The following is a 16871-nucleotide window of genomic DNA, read 5'->3' on the forward strand; positions in this document are numbered from 1 at the left end:
AAGTTAAAAAAATGGACAGGTCAGCTAAAACACCATATGCAGAACTTCCTCCACACCCTCCTCTTTCTTCCTCCACTCCTAATAGAGTATTATTTTAATTTAAGATGCTTCTACTGTCTTGCAAATTGACATGGAAGAAGATTAAGACATTCCAGCTCAAAGTAACAGCTAAGCATGCAGAATCATTGTGGTGATACTCCAGTTTCAGTAGTGTTGTTCCCAACAACAGAACATGCTTATACACTGGCACTGTCTCTTCAGCAGGAATCTGCCACCTGTGCAGCTTCCAGGAATTTTGCAACCTGTTTGGTACTCCATGAATACTTTTAGTAATATTTTAGGGAAATATTGTTTATTGGACAACCATTCAAAAGAACATCAAGCTAGATGTCATCAGTGGGGCAAATTTTAGAAAACAGAAATTAAGAATTCTTGTCCTAAAGTATTTGCCCAATATGTGAGAAAACCAAGGTAATTAATATAGTCCACTGAGACAGTGGGAGACAAATTCAGGATAATAGTCAAGCCTAGATCCTAAAAAGTTATTTAGCTCAGGATACAGCAACAGTTTAACTGAAGGTGAATTTCAGGGAACTCCCAAACTTGAAATTGCTTTCAGATCTTCCAGCCTAGGGCAATCATATACAAATAGGTTCAGAAGCCATCCAAATGCTAATTGTGGCAAGCACATAAAGACTGTCAATTTCAATGCCGTAACTTTCATTCATCCTTCACCCCCTCACTTGGTGCACTGCCATCCCTTTCCAAATCTCTTTTCTATATCTACTACTCAAATGGTGAACAAATCAAGAAGAAAGGAATGAAAAGACAAATTGCTAACTAAGAATTCTGCTGAAAAAATAAGGAAGTACAATGAGAGCAGAGTGTTGCACAGCATACAGGATAAGAGGAAAAGGCAACTCCCGCTGCTCATGCTGGGAAGGGAAGTGTAAAGCATAGTGGAGATATTTCCTTCATAGTGGAGACATACCACAAACTGAGGCCCAAAAGTAAAACACAGCAATTCACTCACATTTATAATTTTAGCTGATAGTACTTCCTGAGTGCACCTCAGCAGTGCCTGCAAAATAATAGAATGAATCACAAGAGGAAGATCAACCCTCCCTTTTTCATTCCTTTTTCTCATGAATAAAGGAAAATGTGAATGAGAGGAAATAAGAATGAAATATAAATGCAGAAAATGTTACTATATAAAAAAATCTTTCTTGGAAGCAGTTATAATCCTATCTTCTGTAATTAAAACATCAAATGTCTTCCTGAATGATAAAAAACACATTAAAGACTCAACACCAGTCACCTAGCCTCCTTTTATAGAGACGTGGGAGGTTTTACCATATCTGTCTTAAACACATCCTTGAGGAGGTGACGAATCATGTCCTGGCCTCTCCATTTTCCATGAACAGAGCCTAGGTAGGTCTGGCTGTTATTTGTGATTGGTAAGGTGAATTCTGGTCTGCATAGCTACATCCAAACGGGTGAACCATAATGACTGTGTGCCACAGAGTCCTGGAAGGTTTCAGTTAGTTAAGATCTTTGTAGTTTTGGGTTGCAATGTAGTCAGTACTGATGCTACCTTAGTTAAGCTGAATGTCTGTTTCCCATCCAAACAAACGTGGTACACACATATTAGATACAGACCTCCTTTTGATTACATAATGAGAAACAAATGATACTGTTATAATACCAAATTGTAAGAACAACTACGTGGAATTCAATTAAAAATAAAAGGCACCAAATTTGCATGTCTCTGTGGCGCAATGGGTTAGCGCGTTCGGCTGTTAACCGAAAGGTTGGTGGTTCGAGCCCACCCAGGGACGGGCAGCAAGCTTTCTGGTTGTCATCATATGAAGGAATATGGGAATATGGGCCTGGCAAACAGCAAAGTCACAACCCTCACTTTTAGAAGAGCCAAACTCTAGCTCTTCAAATATTCTATTAGTGGATGAGATCCCCCTGGGAAACAGTCCTCAGGGACAGAGGAGCTAGTAATTCTTGAAGGATGCTTTTCTTAGAGCACAACAGCTCTCCATCCCCGTGTCAAGAAATCATGCAGGGAAGGCAGGAAAATGGAATGGCTTTGCAAGGACATGCTGGGCAAACTGCAGTGTAAGAGAGAAACTGCAATGTAAGAGAAAAAGCTGTCTCAGGCAGAGGAACCAGGGACATGGGGGCTGGGAAGAGCACAGGGATGCTGTCTACACATGCAGGGATGGGGGCAGGAGAGCCAAGGCACAGATGGAACTGAGCTTGGCAAGGGATGTGCAAACAAAGTGATTCTAGAGGTTTTATTGCTTAAAAAAGAAAGGCCAAGAGAAGTGTTTCTGTCTGACAAACAAGAAGGGGGAACTGGTAATGACAGACATGGAGAAGGCTGAGGTACTCAACAACTGCTTTGCTTCACTCTTCACTGCCAGTCAGGCTTCCCACAGCTGAACCTCTGGGCAGGGGCTGGGGGAGCAAAGTCTCTCGCACTGTAAGCAAAGAGCAGGTTCGAGACCAGATGATGAAATTGAACAGGTACAAGTCTATGGGGCCTGATTCTGTGCATCACAGGGTCCCAAGGGAACTGGCTGATGGTGCCAAGCTTCTCTTCATCATGTTTGAAAAGCCCTGGCAGTCAGGTGAAGTCCATGGTTACTGGAAAAAGGGAAACATCACTTCAGTGTTAAAAAGGGTAGCAAGGAGGATGCAGGGAACTACAGACCAGTGAGACTCACCTCTGTGCCTGGGAAGATTTTAGTATCATAACATCACGGTACGATTTGGGTTGAAATGGACCTTAAAGACCATCTAATCCTAATGCCTCTGCCATGGGCAGTGACACCTCACACCTGACCAGGTTGCCCAAAGCCCCATCTCTGGAGGTGATCAAGGCCAGGCTGGATGGGGCTTTGGGCAACCTGGTCTGGTGGGAGGTGTCCCTGCAGGGGATTGGAACTGGGTGTTCTTTAAGGTCCCTTCCAACCCAAACCACTCTGTGATTCTGAATTAAACCCAGCATTAGAGAAAGCCATTTAAAATATATTTTCTGAACTTTTATGACTATACTAATAATACACAAGTTCTTTCTGTTTGAAAAGTCAGTGTTAAAAAGCAAGTTGTATTTTAATGTTTACATATAATCATAAAGATCCAATAACAGAAGATACAATATTAATCCATTCTGGAATAAGTTTGTAATTACATGAATAAGGCCCCACTTGGAGTGCTGTGTCCAGGTCTGAGGCTCCAACACAAGAAGGATGTGGACTTAATAGACTGGGTCCAGAGGAGAGCCACAAAGATGATCGAGGGGCTGGAGCACCTCTCCAGTGAAAACAGGCTGAGGGAGTGGGGATTGTTCATCCCCGGAGAAGAGAGGGCTCTAAAGAGACATCATTGTGGCCTTTTAGATATTAAAGGGGGCTATTAAAAAGATGGAGAACAACAAAAAAACTTTTTACACAGGCAGATATTGATAGGACAAGGTGGAATAGTTTTCAACTAAAAGCAGGATGCCATTCTATGATTCCAGCCCAAGCCATCTTATGATTCTTTTCTTTAAAATTAATAAAAATCCCGTCTGTATGGAAAATAAGAACAGTATACATTTTGTCTACTCTGTAAAGGGCTTTCTCATTAAAGACATAACAAAATTAAAACCACAAGGATGACTTGAGGATCCTTTAATGTTTCCGTCCCTAATTATCAAATGATAGTCTTTACAGGACTATAAATCACACTGAGAACTGAATACTGCAGCTCTCTTATTCTGATCATTTGATCTTTCCAGGTATGAGAAGGCTTTACTTCAGGTCAAAGTGGAAGTTTCCCTTGGCTTTTATGCTTTGCAAGTAACACATCTTTACAATGTGATCCAGGCATTAGCAGGCACTGCAAGAAGAGAAACAGACAGAAGATGGCTGGCAAAATTACTGAACTTTTACTATAATCTCTCTGAGGTAGTTTTTGTTCACTGGGATTTTATTGCTTTTATTCAGTAACAGCTGAATGATTTTCTTATTCAGAATAGACATGCACACTACACAGAATTTAGACAAGGCCTTTTTGTTCAGTCTTTATTATGGCAACTCATTGAAAAAGTCTAGCATTGAATTCTTAGGGTACTCTGAAAGCACCTTAATGGGCATAACTCTGAATAAAATAAAAAATAATAGAATTATATATTATATACCTTATTATATATAAAGTATAAATCCATATATGTAAAACCAAAGAACTGTTTTAGTTACCAGACAAGGTTGTGATATTTACCATCTACAACATATAATTTATGTTCTTATGATATGAGATGTATCCTAGGCATCCAATTTAAATAATTTTAAAAATAACTATATTAGGCAGCATGACAATCAGTTGAAATCAGAAGTAAAACATGAAAATTAAAAGTAGGTATATAGTCATACCAAAATCTAGAAACACCCAAAGTCAGACAGTCAACAGCAATAGGAACAACTGGCAACACAACTTCATATGAGAAGTTGATGGATATCAGCACTTAACAATATCTTTGAAAATATTCTGAAGTTGTAATTATGGAATCATAGAATGGCTTGGGTTGGAAGGGACCTTAAAGATCATCTAGTTCTAACCCTCTGCCATGGGCAGGGACACTGCCCACCAGACCAGGTTGCCCAAAGCCCCATCCAGCCTGGCCTTGAGCACCTCCAGGGATGGGGCATCCACAGCTTCTCTGGGCAGCCTGTGCCAGGGCCTCACCACCCTCTGAGGGAAGAATTTCCTCCTAACCTCTAATCTAACCTCCCCTCTTTTACTTTAAAACCATTCCACTTGTCCTGTCATTAATATTACAGGAATATTACATTAATACAGTGTAATTATCACAGGGATTAAAATTCAACAAAAATATGTTTTTAACCAATTAACATTAATGGAAATAAAGGTAAAAAAGGAGAAATAAACCTTAATGAACTAAGTACTAGAACACGTTTCTAATGAGAAGATACTTATTAAAAAAACTTGAATCATTGTAAAGTCTTGTAAATTATTAAAGTACTATATAAAAAATTATTGTCCCTTCTTTTGTTAATCTGCTTTTCCATACATTGATTATATTTCCAATACTGGAATTCAAACTGTTATCTTTTGATCTCTGTTCTCTGAGCTTATTGCTTTTGTGGTTCTACAATGCTCAATACTGAAAATATTTAAGAAATTAATGCAATTTGTTACACAAATCAGCTCTTCAAGCCTTTAAAAACAGAAGAAACAGTTCAAGTATTTTTCCTGTAATCACACTAAATCCCAGAAAACTTGTACTGAAGCAGATGGGAATTTTGTAGTCTAACAGCCAGCAGTTTCTGAACTAGACACAAGATATTCTGTGCCAAGAACACAAATTAGCTCACAAGTAAGTCCTCCACTACCCTAAAAAAACCTGATGTTTAAAAATACATGAAGTAATTACAAACCTATGGAGAAGAGGAGACAGAAATAGTTCTTTCCTTGCCAGCCTCCTTATCCCTGCTTGAAGCCAACCATCATAACATGTGTATGGGCTGGAAAGGCAGCACTTTTGTAAATATACTTAGCAGACATTTAACATTGTAATTGCATTATTATAATTTATAAGTGATAATATGGATGTGGCTACTCTGTTTAAGAGAGTAAGAGAGCTTAATAATGTGGATGCCAGACAACCCTTTGACTCTTCCGCAGGTGCATGTGAATCTATTAGTACAGATCTAGCTCTTAATTTGGATTTTTTTTTTAACCTTTAGATACTTGACTTTGCTACCTTTACAAAGCCCTAGTCTTCTAGTCTTCAATTTCTCTTTCATGTAGCTTCCTAGGTTAAAAATAAACAAAAACACACACACAAAAATATCACAAAAGAACAAAAAAGAAAAAATAATATGACAAACTATTTATATTGAACTGATTCATCTGCAGAATCTTTAGATATAGCACACAGATCTTGGTAAAAATAGTTGCAGTACTGGATATAAGTCCTGTATATGGACCAGCACTACGGGAGAATCAGATTTTGTGGCAGAACATCTCCTACCTAATTTATTTACAGTGGGACAATGATAATGCTAAGGAATTCCAGATTCCCTTCTGACCATTGGTTGGTGGGATTGTCTTATTTCTGTGTATTCCAGAAACTGAATCAGCTCTTCCATATAAAGCTATTATTTCCTGCGTTCTTTGTCTTTCCCTTGCCCATGCAATTAAGACTTAATTTCTTACTTATTTTAGACAGACTTAGTCTCCTCTTAAATCAGCTGCTTCTCCCAGGTTTTGTTTAATCTCCCTCTCCTTCTCTACTTTCTTACAGTCTTAGCATCTTCCTTTCCCCCTTTACACAGTCTCAGTCTTCTTTCTCATGTCTTCTTTGGTTCTTTTCCTTTGGTCTAATTTTCTGACTTATACTTTCAACATAGCTGTCCGAAACTATTCCATGTTTTCAATTATTTATATCTTAATATGCCTCCTCTCCTTTTGTTCCCTTAATCTTTACATTTATTGATAATTCCACCCTTTTTGTCACATCTATTGCTAGCATTTCTTCCTGGTCCTAAACTCTTGGATGACCCAGCTCACTTCTTGTTTCTTTGAGGAACCCATCTTTGCCTACTATCCTCTATCCTCTCCTTGTTTGGCTTTTGTTCACTCTGCCTTAAAATCAAGTCTTCCTCTATCTTCTTTACAGACTCCAGCAGAAGTGGTGAGAGAAACGTCTTACATCCAACTTCCAGACCCAAACCTATTGCAGGAAGAACTGTGCTTCACTTCTGTATTCCCTAGAGAAGAATAACTAATCATTCTGTGGTGACTGCACATGAATCTGGTCTGGAGAAAAGTGAGATACCAAAGTACGAGCAGAGCTTAAAGGACTAGCTGAAACATTTATTTCAGGGATGGTGAACTATAATTTTTGGGGTTAAAAACTGATGTAAATTCAGATCGATTTTCATAGGGTATAAAATGCATACTTTGGTACATGTTGTCACCCATTTGCTAACCAAGGACATTTTCTGTGCTAAGAATTTTCATACTTCACATCTAGAATAGTAAACTACACATGTTTAAGGCATGTACTGTGAACATCCATACTGTCCAACTGATGGCATGCCTCCTGGAATAGTTCAGCCTGTGCCACTAGGCATCCTGACAGACATTACTATGGTCACTTCATAGTCTGGGCATAGCACAGATGAGGACTCCCAGAGGAGCAGTCTGTTTTGCTGGGGTTGAAAATCAGTTACACAGATGCAATCTGTGTCATGCCATTTGCCTTCAAATCTGAGGATTAGCCTTTGCTAGCATGTATGTGGCTTACTCAAATAAATAGAAAACAAAATTTTGCTCCTTTCACGTGAATGTTATCCTTATTGTCCACTTAAGCAAACTACTTCTAAGTTGTCTTAATTAAATATATTGAACGGAATAGTAAGACGTTCCAAAGTAGTAAGCAACAACCATTTTCCTACACAGATTAAATTAAATGGACATTGCACTAACTTTCTTTTGAGGAGATTACCAAGATTATAAAATCCCTGTGTGGTGAACAAGAATGCCATCTGTTATGCAGTTTTAAGTATTTGCCTCAGAAAAATGTTCTTGATTTTATAAAAAGGAATAATTCTTCACTTGAAATAGGAAAAGGTTGTCATCAACTTCTCAGTGTCCAGAGGAAGTGAACTGTTTTGCATCATGTCGTAGCTCCATCAGGCTATGTAGCCCAATGAACAATTCGACATTTCATGAAATTCAAATTATTACTCTCAATAACACATTTTTACACCACAACTTGTGGCACTTGCCAAAGCAATATATTCAGACCTAGAAGAAAGTGTCAGACAAAAATAAAAAAAAGAGGAAATGTGAGTCTGCCATTCATTTCCAGGCTGCTCTATGGAACTATTTCTGTATTCTCACTTGTCTATTAAAATCTCTGCTGTCCTCCAGAGAAAATTTCACTCACTTGGATCTGTAGTATCATTAGCAAGTCTTGAAACATACAGCAGTTGCCAGACAACTACAGAAAAGATGTATTTGCAAGAAATTACTTTTGTTTGTTAAGCAAGACTGTGACTTTGCATGACAATGGACTAGGAACAAGCCCAGAGTACCTCTGGAAGTCTGAACTCTGGGGACATTGTATTCCTGTTCAAGAACTGTAACTTAAAGCACTCTACCCTGGTTGCTTGCAAACTTCTGATGGTCTCTGTTTGCCTAGTTTACATTTTACTTATTCCTAAGAGACTCTTCCTTTGAAAAACTTTTGAGTAGGTGAACTTACCTAAAAAAAAAAAGGCATCATTTAACCAAGTACAATTAAAAATGGGTTACATTTTGGCTTAAACTGCCATTATTGCTTTTTCATTTATTCAAAATACCAAGATAGGTTTAATCTGTAGGTATGTAACTCTGCGTATCTTCCACTGAAGAAGCTATTCAGGCTTACCTACACTAGCTATTTTGCTCAAATGAGAGGGGCCAAAAAAAAACCACCCTAAAAATCCAGTGTCAGACCATAACTCAAGTATGGCAAGGTGAATATAAAGTAGTTTATGAAGTCCCTGGTGAGCAGATTTTCTGTCTTTATGTTCTGCTTATCAACCAATATTAACTTAACACCTGACTTATGATTCCCCTGAGTTATCCCACACAGGAATTCTTATATGTTACAAACAGCCATGAGACGGGAAGGACTGGCTCTTACTAGCTCTAATCATGAAGCACTTCAGACAAGATATTCAAACAGACAGTGCATCTTTTATGATTACAGCAATAATATTCTGAGACAAACTGGGAATCTGTGTTGGCAGGTGTTTCATCTAGAAGGAACGTTGGGAAACAGCAAAATAGGAAGCCCCGTTTGAGTCACGGTGGCCGAGTGGTTAAGGCGTTGGACTTGAAATCCAATGGGGTTTCCCCGCACAGGTTCGAATCCTGTCCGTGACGTGAGTGCAGAGTTTGGGCTCAGAGTGGTGGCTGCAGATGCTGCTCTCCAGCATGGTCTCTGTGGTGCAATCAATTAGGTTAGCACATTCGGCTGACCGCACCTCAAGTACTGTGTTCAGTTTTGGGCCCCTCACTACAAGAAGGACATCGAGGTGCTTGAGGTGCTCGAACTAGTCCAGAGATGGGCAACGAAGCTGGTGCCTCTTGACAGGACGAGGGGGAATGGGCTAAAGTTGTGCCAGGGGAGGTTTAGGTTGGACATTAGGAAGAACTTCTTTACTGAAAGGGTTGTTAGGCATTGGAACAGGCTGCCCAGGGAAGTGGGCAGTCACCATCCCTGGAGCTCTTTAAAAAACATTTAGATATAGAGCTTAGTGATATGGTTTAGTGGAGGACTTGTTAGTGTTAGGTCAGAGGTTGGACTAGGTGATCTTGGAGGTCTCTTGCAACCTAGATGATTCTCTGATTCTGTGATTAATTTTTACAACTTATCAGTGGTAAGCACTGATCACTGCCATATTTGTTCCCAGTCATTTGGTCTTGAAATGTCCTCCAGCTAAGCTAAAAAAAAAAAAAAAGGGTGACAACCTGCACAAGCAAGTGACAGGTGATGACAGCCACTGGAGACTTCCCCTAGGAGGGGACTGACACACCCATCCACTGACCTCACCTCATGTTTTTGGAGTTTTGCTGCTTGCTGCATGATCAGACCTAGGGTGTTGCAGAGGGAACACTGAGGCTTATCTGGTCCTTGGGGCGTGGTCATAAATGATATTTGTAAGGGTGACGCTGAGCATGACCCTGACTATGGACTTCTGGGGGAAAGTGAAGGGCAAAAGGGCCAGCTGTTTTTCCTTTTCAGCCCTTCCAGTCAAAGAGAAAGGTTCAAATAGCAGTGGACACATTCTGCAAGTTAACACCTTGTTGCTCAGCTGGTGTCAGAAGCTGAGCTTTGGCTTTTATGACCACAGGAATCTCAGAGGAATGAGAACCGTTTAGAAGAGATGGGATCCATATGACCAAGTGGGGAAAGAGCATTTCTGGTAACTTGTTGAAGGCTTTAAACTAAGTGTATCAGGGGAGCGTTGCTATAACCTTATGAGAAGTGAATGCATGGGGGGGCAGCATGATGGAGAAGTCTGTGTCCCTCTCCCTATAAAAGCAGCATAACCAGGGCACATCTCCAATGTCTATACATGAATGAAGATGGTTTGGGAGACAAACAACTGCAATTAGAAGTCCATGCACAGTCTTAGAGCAATGATCCCACTGGACTTACAAAAATACACTCGGATAGCCTACGTGACTGGAGAGTTGCAATGGATGGATTAGAAGCACTCAGGAGAGAAAGGCTGGGGAGGCATGGTGGAAAAAGGTTGCATTCTGTGCAAAGGGATGAGTCAAACAGTTTTGTGTTGAAACAGAAAAGGAGACATTCAAGAGCTTATGGGAAAGGATCAAAGGAGACAGATCAAAGGACAAGTGATGTTCTGCTAAGAGTCTGCTATGAAGTTTATATAAGCTCCTCATCAAGTACTGCAGAAGGTTGGAATAGACTAATCTAGGATTCTCCCAGCCTTCACAAATGGCCTTTTATCACCACTAATAATTCACCTATTTCATTCCTGAGTACTTTTAAAGGTCTTAAGAGAATATCTTCTGATTTTGAAATATTACTATGTATTTTATCTATATGTCGCATATATATATGCTTTTTAATAGTTCTTCCAATCTGAAATAGATCCCTTGTTGAGTACTCCATAAAGTGGGGTCCTAGCACAGAAAGTTCTCCAGTTTCTTCCACAAATGAACAGGAAAACATATAATTCACTTTTGTGTACATGTTACATGTTTGCTTCTCTGACTGCTCTTTTTACTCTCATTTCTTACTCTCTTTCTTACTCTTACTTTCTTACTCTTGTTTATCACAAAAAACAACCTGACAGGTTTGGGTGGTTCTCATGTATAAAAATATCACTAACTCCTTTCTCCAGTGCAGTACTATGTTGGTTGAGAACCTTGAAAAGTTATGCATTTACATGTAGCCTTGTTAAATGATTTTGTGTATTAAATGGAGATAAAATGCTACTCTGTGGAGCTTTTTTGAATTATAAGTTGGAAATATGCTGCAGAAAAAAAGCAATGGAACTAGGTGCAGAGGCTAGAAATCTTTGTGTTTTCCCTTCCTAATTTCAGTGATTGCTCACAGACAAGATTTTAAAAATATGAAACAAGAATTATTTGACTTTTCATCTAGAAAGCCTTAACTGTGCCTTTTTACCATGTAACTAAACTACAATTTCAAAATTCACTTTCCTTTTCAGTAGTGAAGGAAGCGAAATAATTTCTTATTTATACTATGTGTCATTATATATTTTAAATGTCTGCCCTTTTCTGATGAATTTTTAATGTTAATGAACACAAACTGATGTGTCTCTTTTGCACTGCAGTCCTAGACATTAAGGCTTTATTACACATTTTTATTTACACAGGAGAAAAAAGATTCATTTAAATGTGTATTAGAAACATAAGGAAATCATCAAATGACATGTACAGCAGAAGCCTTTTTTGGTGATGTTGACTTCACATGTTTAGGTAGCAACCGACTATGTTTCTTCAGTGACTATGACAAAGCAATAATGCAAAAACATAGAAGATGAAGAACACAGTAAAATCTGTAAATACTTCTTTTTGATCAATATGCTACTTTCTGGATTAAAACCAACAGGTACGATGTTAGAGTTATAAAATACATAGCTAATCTTTCACTCAGCTGTAAAAATAAATGAAGCATAAACAAAAGCTAGAAGTGCATGTAAAGTACGTATGCATTCCAAAATAAACCAGGGGAAAAATCTCTCATTCAACATAACATATACACTTTTGTATCTCAAAGTAGATTTTTTTCATAGGAAATATTTTAACTGAAATGGAAATAAATGGTTATTACTAGAATTCCTAACTTTCCATTAAAGTTGATTTACATCAGTAAATCTAATAATGTGATCTGAAGAGTAAGACTTATGTTTTGCATATTTCTTAATTTTAAAGATCCTACTTTGGGAAAATAGAAAACATTTGCTGTTAGGATCAAAGAACAATCACATTACATTCTCCAGGAAGCATGTCTCTAGTTTCTAAAGTCATTCTTTGGACGTATATGGGAAAAATATTCATAGAGCATGTCTAGAACTTGCCTTTTTAAATTCAGATTAAACATTTCCATCAGTTTTTATAGTCTGAGATCAGAGAATCAACCCAGAAGATAAAAACAAAAACAAAAACAAAACTTGGAATAAAGTAATAGTGAAGAATTGCTTTCTGCTATGTATGCACCCATTACAGTTTTATTTACAATTGTGACCATGAACAATGAGCAACTGACTAGTTTCAGAGCTTTGAAATTTGTATCACAGTTGTAAAAACAGTATTAGAGGCTTAAGACCTATTACCTAAACTATTTCTTGTAGGTCCAAAGAAAACTGCATGTCATGCTGAAGAACAGGTTCTGATATGCTGTTAAGAAAGGTTCTTTGTCACTTATGTGCATGTTTAGACTGCTTACCACATGCATTACAGTTTGAATTAGACTCTTATTTCAAGAAAACAACTTACTTCACTGAATGGTGATTTCTCATTTAAGTGTTCCTCCAGAAACAGAAAGAGCCACAAATTAGGCTTTCTAACCTCAGATTCTTGGAAAGTCTACACAACATTCTAAGTGCAATTTTGTTACAAAATGAAGGTACATGGTGCTAGATCTTGGTACAGTAAATTCAGTATTGAGTAGACTTGAGAATAAAAGGAAAAGGCTAAATAATAGGTACACTCAGGAAAGAAAACTAAAACATAAGTGGACACTGTAAAATAGGGACAGAAAGTTTCAAGCGAATGCTGAAGAAAGTCACAAAGTGAATGGAAAGGTATCAAAAAATAAATTTTCTGATAAAGCAGAGGATGAGAAAATAATTTAACTTTCTGCACTCTTTACTTTCCTTATTTTATTATGCAGCCATTTATATGTTTCACTTACTCAACAGCCTAAATTCAAAGTTTATTTCTAGACAAGTTTCTAGTCTTAGAGCTTTGAATTTTCTCCTGAGTTAAAGTCATATTTTACTAGGTACTTGAGCATTTCTGATACAGGATGACAGTAATTTTATTGTTCTTAATTTAGCTAGCATTTTAAATGTTTTCAATATGACTAAGGGGATATGGCTTTATCTTCCATAAACATAATTAACATCAGTTAACAAAGTAAATTACCAGCTGTGAATCACAGAACTATCAGTTCAATATCTGTTTAACTAAAAGAAAAATTAATAAAAGATATGGAAATGTTTTTTTGTTTGTTTGTTTGTTTTAAAAGTACTTTTCACAGACTCAGAAAGTTTTTACTAACAATTTCAATGAAATATAAAATTCAAAAAGGATTTGGGGTACTCAGATAAACACAAGCAGTGGTTTTATCAAGTATGACTTTTAACAGATTCTTCTGTGTTATGCTAATGCATTAAATGAACTGCATTTCTGCTTACCAGCATTATCTTCTTACATGCACTGAACATAGCTGTTAAATGACTCATGAAATCATGCAGAATGAAATGTAGCATGAGCAGCAAAAATCTACCATCTCCTATCCTGGTCTGTGTAGCTGTCTATACTACGTAAAGCTGTCTCCATCTACGTAAAATTGTATACTACATCCATCCTTCATAAAACTTCATCCATATTACATAAAACTTGGCTGACGGTCCCCTCTGGGTAAACATGCAGCTCTAGCCCTCAAATATGACTGACTTTTTGTGGAATAGGAATATGTTACAAGCCTTTCAGTGTGACAAGAAGGCACAAGGCTTAACTGGTGACTGGGTTGAGTATGGATTGAGAGCAGCTATGAACAGAAGGACTTGGGAGTGTTGGTTGACAAGAAGCTCAATATGAGCCTGTAATGTATGCTTGCAGCCCAGAAAGCCACCCGTATCCTGGGCTGCACCAAAAGCAGTGAGGCCAGCAGGGCAAGGGAGGTGATTCTCCTACTCTGCTCTGCTCTTGTGGGACCCCACCTGGAGCCCTGTGCTCAGCTCTGGGGTGCCCAGCACAAGAAGGACAGAGAAGTATTAGAGGAGGAGCCATGAGGATGGCCCAGAGGAGGGCCATGAGGATGATCAGAGGATGAACATCCATTTTATGATTCTGTGTGGAGAGAACCAAATCTGATATAGCCTCATCTGCCTCATCCATGCTGGCTTTTGGGAGTGTTCAGTAAGTTCTGTCTCGTTTGCCATTCAGGCCAATCTCCAATCAACTAATGAAAACTATCAGTCAGACAAACAGTAACTACAAACTTTTCTACCAGTCTCCCAAATATCTTCCTGTGATTTTTTAGCCCCCAGGAAATGCTGATATTAAAATAATCCTCCCTGTTACTTTTTGCCTGTTAAACATTTAATCTGTCCATTTTCTTCCTTGTTTTTCCATGTAAAATTCAAGCTCCATAATAAGGTCAATTCTTACTGATTTATAGGTACTGTAAGTGGGCCAGCAGGGACTGGAGAATTCTATTAACTACCAATATCCGATGACTTATCTTATTTGGATAAACTGTGATGCCCTCCATGTACTGAAACAAACTTGAAATCTAAAACATTGCAGATTGCATCAACTATTAAGACAGTGAGAGGAGTAATCAAGACCAGTACATAATAATAACAATATCAATATCAATAATAATAATAATAATAATAATAATAATAATAATAATAATAATAATATGTATTTCCCAAAAGACATTAGAATCATTGAAAAATTTAGGATGTAATCACACATTGCTACAAGCTTCATGAAAATGAAACTTAAAACAGTAGAATAAAGCCCATTAAAGTCTCCACTAAGAGAATGCAGTGGACAAGAAGACACTTATTAATTATCAGAACACCTGCATTAGGAAATACCTTGTAAATGTCCCTGTTATGGAAAACCACCAGTAACCTCATTAAACATCTAAGACAATCAATTTTGAGAAACTTATATGACCAGAAAATTATTCTCTGAATTTTGGCAGAGGCTTGGGTTTGTATGATACAATTTATCAATTTTTTTTCCTTTCCTTTCCTTTCAACTGTTCTTCCAAAACTGTTTTCCCATTAATAAGAATATTTTTTTTGCATGAAGAATATTAAGTACGGCCACACATATTTGTGTAATTACAAACTTATTTCAGTATTTTATCTTCTGTTATTGGATCCTTATGATTATACATCCAGAGAAGCTGTGGATGCACCATCCCTGGAGGTGTTCAAGGCCAGGCTGGATGGAGCTTTGGGTAACCTGGTCTGATGGGAGGTGTCACTGCCCATGGCAGGGCCATTGGGATTAGATGGTCTTTAAGGTCTATTTCAAACCATACTGTGATGTTATGATACTACAATCTTTCCAGGCATAGAGGTGAGGCTCACTGGTCTGTAGTTCCCTGGGTCCCTCCTTGCCACCCTTTTTAAAACTGTAGTGATGTTTTCCTTTTTCCAGTCACCGGGGACTTCACATGACTCTGACGTCAGGACATGATGGAGAGAGGCTTGGCACCTCCATCAGTCAGCTCTCTGGGGACCCTGGGATGCACAGCTTTGGACCACATAGACTTGTACCTGTTCAGTTCCATCAGCTGGTCTCAAACCTGCTCTTCGCTTACAGTGGGAGGGACTTTGCTGCCCCAAGCCCCTGCCCAGAGGTTCAGGGACTTGAGAGCTGTGGGAAGCCTGACTGACAGTGGAGACTGCAGCAAAGAACCTGTTGAGTAACTCAACTTTCTCTATGTCTGTCCTTACCAGTTCTCCCTTCTTGTTTATCCATGGCAAATGCTCTCCTTGGCCTTTCTTTTCTGAGCAATGTACCTCTAGAAGCTCTTGTTTTTATTCTTTGCATCCCTTGCCAAACTCAGTTCCATCTGTGCCTTGGCTCTCCTGATTTGATTGATCCCATCCCTGCACATGTGGACAGCATCCCTGTGCTCTTCCGAAGGCCCATATCCCCAGTTCCATTCCCTGTGCATTTCTCTCTTACATTTGCCCATCAGGTCCCTTGCTGAGCTGTGCCGTTTTCCTGCCTTGCCTTGCTTGATTTCTTAGACACAGGGATGGAGAGCTGTTGTGCTCTAAGAAAAGTGTCCTCCAAGATCTGATCAGTTCCCTGATTCAGAGAACTGAAAAGAGCTGGAATTTGGCTCTCCTAAAGTTGAGGGTCATGAGTTTGCTGTTTTCCAGGCCCATATTCCATAAGATCACGACCAGAAAGCTTGCTGCCCGTCCCTGGGTGGGCTCGAACCACCAACCTTTCGGTTAACAGCCGAACGCGCTAACCCATTGCGCCACAGAGACATACAAATTTGGTGTCTTTTATTTTTAATTGTATTCTATGCAGTTGTTTTTACACCCTGGTGGTGTATCAGGATCATTTGTTTCTCATTATGTAATCAAAAGGAGGTCTGTATCTAATATGTGTGTATCACATTTATTTAGATGAGAAACAGACATGCAGCTTAGCCGAGGTAGCATCAGTGCTGACTCTGCACTGCAACCAAAAACTACAAAGATCTCAAACTATGGTTCACCCATTTGGATGTAGCTATGCAGACCAGAATTCACCTTACTAATCATAGCTATCAGACAGACCTACCTAGGCCCCCTCCATGGAAAATGGAGAGGCTAGTACATGATCCGTCACCTCCTCAAGAATGTATTTTAGATTTGGCAAAACCTCCCATGGTTTTACTCCCTCTCTGTAAAAGGAGGTTAGCTGACTGGTGTTGATGCAGTCAAATCACATTCCTACACTTTGGTAGTAACAACGTTCATTCTGATGCATGATTCAGTGCTAGCGCCTGACAGAGACACACCAAGTATCTTCCACTAAATCAT

The 16871-nt window shown here is 38.7% G+C and overlaps 1 protein-coding gene and 3 non-coding genes across 9 annotated transcripts in view; 2 read left to right on the forward strand and 2 right to left on the reverse strand.

The window, feature by feature from the left end:
* Nucleotides 1-16871, reverse strand: part of SGCG (sarcoglycan gamma) — a 141620-nt gene that overhangs the window by 76889 nt on the left and 47860 nt on the right. Inside the window, exon 2 of one of the 6 annotated variants that reach the window (XM_038175208.2) lies at nt 1034-1081. The exons of the other annotated variants lie outside the window; for them this stretch is intronic. The gene's annotated coding sequence lies outside the window, so the exon portion shown is untranslated. The remainder of the gene's footprint in view (nt 1-1033; nt 1082-16871) is intronic. 6 annotated transcript variants of the gene reach the window in all.
* Nucleotides 1765-1838, forward strand: TRNAN-GUU (transfer RNA asparagine (anticodon GUU)). The gene has a single exon. It is a non-coding gene; the product is annotated as a tRNA-Asn (tRNA).
* Nucleotides 8874-8955, forward strand: TRNAS-UGA (transfer RNA serine (anticodon UGA)). The gene has a single exon. It is a non-coding gene; the product is annotated as a tRNA-Ser (tRNA).
* TRNAN-GUU (transfer RNA asparagine (anticodon GUU)) lies at nt 16258-16331 on the reverse strand. The gene has a single exon. It is a non-coding gene; the product is annotated as a tRNA-Asn (tRNA).

Source organism: Anas platyrhynchos, chromosome 1, assembly GCF_047663525.1.
Source record: "Anas platyrhynchos isolate ZD024472 breed Pekin duck chromosome 1, IASCAAS_PekinDuck_T2T, whole genome shotgun sequence".
Taxonomy (NCBI): domain Eukaryota; kingdom Metazoa; phylum Chordata; class Aves; order Anseriformes; family Anatidae; genus Anas; species Anas platyrhynchos.